The following is a 5,000-nucleotide window of genomic DNA, read 5'->3' as shown; positions in this document are numbered from 1 at the left end:
CAGAAAGTACCGTTGGGACTTAGAAAAATTTTCAGGATTTTTGGACTTAGAGCGATTTTTGGATTTTTGTGCAAAAATCAGATTTCCCCTTCTCCCACCGCTCTGGGGCGTCAATATGTTGAGGGGACCCGAGGGAGAGTGCCTCCCATGAGGGTAGAATGTGTGACTTTTGGGGGGAAAGTCGAATTATGGAGCAAAAACCATTTTTTGGGACTTAGAAAAATTTCGAGATGTGACAGACTTCCAGGAAGGGGGCGCCTCGGGAGGTGTACCTAGGAGGCTTCCAGGGGCCTGGGTACACTTTTCAGAAAGTACCGTTGGGACTTAGAAAAATTTTCAAGATTTTTGGACTTAGAGCGATTTTTGGATTTTTGTGCAAAAATCGAATTTTCCCTTCTCCCACCGCTCTGGGGCGTCAATATGAAGTGGGGACCCGAGGGAGAGTGCCTCCCATGAGGGTAGAATGTGTGACTTTTGGGGGGAAAGTCGAATTATGGAGCAAAAACCATTTTTGGGGACTTAGAAAAAATTCCGAGATGTGTCAGACTTCCAGGAAGGGGGCGCCTCGGGAGGTGTACCTAGGAGGCTTCCAGGGGCCTGGGTACACTTTTCAGAAAGTACCGTTGGGACTTAGAAAAATTTTCAAGATTTTTGGACTTAGAGCGATTTTTGGATTTTTGTGCAAAAATCGAATTTTCCCTTCTCCCACCGCTCTGGGGCGTCAATATGAAGTGGGGACCCGAGGGAGAGTGCCTCCCATGAGGGTAGAATGTGTGACTTTTGGGGGGAAAGTCGAATTATGGAGCAAAAACCATTTTTGGGGACTTAGAAAAAATTCCGAGATGTGTCAGACTTCCAGGAAGGGGGCGCCTCGGGAGGTGTACCTAGGAGGCTTCCAGGGGCCTGGGTACACTTTTCAGAAAGTACCGTTGGGACTTAGAAAAATTTTCAAGATTTTTGGACTTAGAGCGATTTTTGGATTTTTGTGCAAATATCGAATTTTCCCTTCTCCCACCGCTCTGGGGCGTCAATATGAAGTGGGGACCCGAGGGAGAGTGCCTCCCATGAGGGTAGAATGTGTGACTTTTGGGGGGAAAGTCGAATTATGGAGCAAAAACCATTTTTGGGGACTTAGAAAAAATTCCGAGATGTGTCAGACTTCCAGGAAGGGGGCGCCTCGGGAGGTGTACCTAGGAGGCTTCCAGGGGCCTGGGTACACTTTTCAGAAAGTACCGTTGGGACTTAGAAAAATTTTCAAGATTTTTGGACTTAGAGCGATTTTTGGATTTTTGTGCAAAAATCGAATTTTCCCTTCTCCCACCGCTCTGGGGCGTCAATATGAAGTGGGGACCCGAGGGAGAGTGCCTCCCATGAGGGTAGAATGTGTGACTTTTGGGGGGAAAGTCGAATTATGGAGCAAAAACCATTTTTGGGGACTTAGAAAAAATTCCGAGATGTGTCAGACTTCCAGGAAGGGGGCGCCTCGGGAGGTGTACCTAGGAGGCTTCCAGGGGCCTGGGTACACTTTTCAGAAAGTACCGTTGGGACTTAGAAAAATTTTCAAGATTTTTGGACTTAGAGCGATTTTTGGATTTTTGTGCAAAAATCGAATTTTCCCTTCTCCCACCGCTCTGGGGCGTCAATATGAAGTGGGGACCCGAGGGAGAGTGCCTCCCATGAGGGTAGAATGTGTGACTTTTGGGGGGAAAGTCGAATTATGGAGCAAAAACCATTTTTTGGGACTTAGAAAAATTTCGAGATGTGACAGACTTCCAGGAAGGGGGCGCCTCGGGAGGTGTACCTAGGAGGCTTCCAGGGGCCTGGGTACACTTTTCAGAAAGTACCGTTGGGACTTAGAAAAATTTTCAGGATTTTTGGACTTAGAGCGATTTTTGGATTTTTGATCAAAAATCGAATTTCCCCTTCTCCCACCGCTCTGGGGCGTCAATATGATGTGGGGACCCGAGGGAGAGTGCCTCCCATGAGGGTAGAATGTGTGGCTTTTGGGGGGAAAGTCGAATTATGGAGCAAAAACCAGTTTTTGGGACTTAGAAAAATTTCGAGATGTGTCAGACTTCCAGGAAGGGGGGAGTCTCAGGAGGTGTACCTAGGAGGCTTCCAGGGGCCTGGGTACACTTTTCAGAAAGTACCGTTGGGACTTAGAAAAATTTTCAGGATTTTTGGACTTAGAGCGATTTTTGGATTTTTGTGCAAAAATCAGATTTCCCCTTCTCCCACCGCTCTGGGGCGTCAATATGATGTGGGGACCCGAGGGAGAGTGCCTCCCATGAGGGTAGAATGTGTGGTTTTTTGGGGGAAAGTCGAATTATGGAAGAAATTGAGTTTTGAGGACAAAAAAGTGTTTTGAGGACAAAAAAGTTTCTTGAGGACAAAAAAGTTTCTCGAGGACAAAAAAGTGTTTTGAGGACAAAAAAGTTTCTTGAGGACAAAAAAGTGTTTTGCGAACAAAAAATGGAATTTTGTGATTTTGTGTAAAAATAAGTAAATTCCCCTACTTCCACCACAGGGGGGCTTCAGTATGTTGTAGGGCCCCCAGGGAGGGTCCCCCAACTGGGTTTAAAGTTTGTGGATCCTGGGCAGAAAGTTGAATTTTGGATGAAAAACCGAATTTTGGGACTTAGAAAAATTTCGAGCTGAGCAGTGACAGACTTCCAGGCAGGGGAGCCTCTCTGGAGGTGTACCGAAAACAGTTCCAGGAGCTGAGGTCATTTTCGAACATTTTTTGTTCGCTCAAATTTTTTTTGTTTTTGAGCTCTAAAAAGCTGTTATTATCAATTGGCTCAAAAATTTCAAGTGTCATGAGCTAGTACATGTTGGAGGAATACGTTTTAGGCAAAAAATTGCAAAAAAAAAAATCCAAGTGAAAAAGAACCGGAATGGGGAATTTCTGACTGCTGTAGCAGCCGCACAGTTCCAGGAGGTCGGATACATTTCCGACTTTGTCCCGCTCATTGAAGTACATTGTCCCGCAATGCAAATACATAGTAATGCGCACCTGCGGGAGAATATAGGAGAGAGTGGGCTCTCTCTACCCCGATGTATGGCGGTTGTTCCTATGGTTCTCTGGCTCGGGTAGGCGACTTAGAAGGTGGTCCCTCTTGTCGTGGAAGTTGCAAAATACGGCCGAGACTGAACTTCCACGGCTCCAGGAGGGACTTTTGCTGGTCGTGCGTCCCAAGTGAGAGAGGCGATCCTGGGGTACCTGAGCCTGACCAGACCCTCCCTCGGTGGTCCCTGGTCTTCTGAAGGGTGATGGCATTCAGGGGGGCAAATCTGGAGTCCGTGGCCGAGTTTGGGCTCTAGAAGGCGGACGCCCCTTCTGACCATGTCCCCTCAGAGCCGGCTGGATGGTTCATGGTCTGCGGCTTTGTCTGGCGGTCTGTGCCCAAGCCGGAGAAGCTGTCCTGGGGTACGTGAGCTTTGACCAGACCCTCCCTCGGCGGTCCCTGGTTCTCTGGAGGTGATGGCTGTCAGGGGGGCAAATCTGGAGTCCTCGTGGGAAGGAGGGCTCTTGAAGGCGGACGCCCCCTCTGACTATGTCCCCTCAGAGCAGGCTGGATGGTTCATGGTCCGCGGCTTTGTCTGGCGGTCCATGCCCAAGCCGGAGAAGCTATCCTGGGTACCTGAGCTTCGACCAGACCCTCCCTCGGTGGTCCCTGGTTCTCTGGAGGCGATGGCTGTTGTCAGGGGGGGGGGGGCAAATCTGGAGTCCTCGTGGGAAGGAGGGCTCTGGAAGGCGGACGCCCCCTCTGACTATGTCCCCTCAGAGCATGCTCGATGGTTCTCAGTCCCTGGCTTTGGCTTTTTGGCCATCCTGGGGTACATTCTTGCCAAAAAAAAAAACGACTAAGTGAAAAAGAACCGGAATGAGGAATTTTCTAGGTGCCGCATCCGCCCTACAGTGACTTGAGGCCGGGTACAGTTCCGACTTCGTCCCCTTAAAGTGGGGACGTTGTCCCGCAATGCAAATACATAGGAATGCGCACCTCTGGCAGAATGTACTTGAGAGAGTGTCGTCTCTCTACCCCGATAGAAAGCAGTTGTTTCTCTGGTTCCCCGACTTGGGTAGGCGACTTGGCATGTGGTCCCTCTCGTCTGGAAGTTGCGCACTCCGGCTGAGACCGAACTTCCACAGCTCCGAGAGGGACTTTTGCCGATCGTGCATCCCAAGCGAGAGAGGCAATGCTGGGGTACCCAAGCCTGACCAGACCCTCCCTCGGCGGTCCCTGGTTCTCTGGAGGTGATGGCTTTCGGGGGGCAAATCCGGAGTCCTCGTCCGAAAGGGGGGGCTCCGGAAGGCGGACGCCCCTCTCGTCCATGTCCTCTCAGAGCGGTCTTATCCTCCGATCGATCTGGCACGGCGCTCCCGGGTGGGGAGGTGGTGCTGCTCGCTCGACCCGGGCTTTGGAGCTCGCGTCGGTTTACGGTGAGCGGTGTCCTTCCTCCTGTACCCCCGGGCTTCCACCACCTATCTTTGGGCGCGCACGCCGGCCGTCACCTCCCGTTCGAGGACGGAGGCGGCCGAGCTGTGGGAAGTTTGAATCGCACCGAACGATGAACAGTGGTCTGACGACCCACGCGGGCGAACGGCGGGGCGCCCACCCACCCCGGCGTGGGGGCCAGCCGTCCGAATCGCTCCCCGCGTGGGGAAGCACAGTGTTAGCAAGGGCGGCCCTTTTCGAAGTTCCAGATGCGCAGCCCTGCCCGCGGAGGTCCGTGCCACGCATCGCCCGAAGGGCGGCCTCCGCGGCGGGCACCAGCGAGAGCGGCGGCGGTGGGTGGCGTTTCCACGCCGCTGCCGAGCTCCGCGCCACTAGTCTTTCCCGAGCCCCTACGTTAGTGGGGGGGATGACAGAGCTGTGGAGGCAGGCGAGGGGGGGTTCTCACTGCGCGGTGTGCCCCCACCCGACTCGCCATCGCCTTCCGCTCCTCGTACGTCGTCCTCCGAGGCGGCTCGGAAGGGAGAGGGAGAGCGAGAG

The sequence above is a fragment of the Dendrobates tinctorius genome, unplaced genomic scaffold, assembly GCF_039654945.1.
Source record: "Dendrobates tinctorius isolate UK_male_01 unplaced genomic scaffold, ASM3965494v1 ptg000648l, whole genome shotgun sequence".
Lineage (NCBI taxonomy): Eukaryota > Metazoa > Chordata > Amphibia > Anura > Dendrobatidae > Dendrobates > Dendrobates tinctorius.
The sequence above is the reverse complement of the archived record's forward strand: the minus strand, read 5'-3'. Positions refer to the sequence as shown.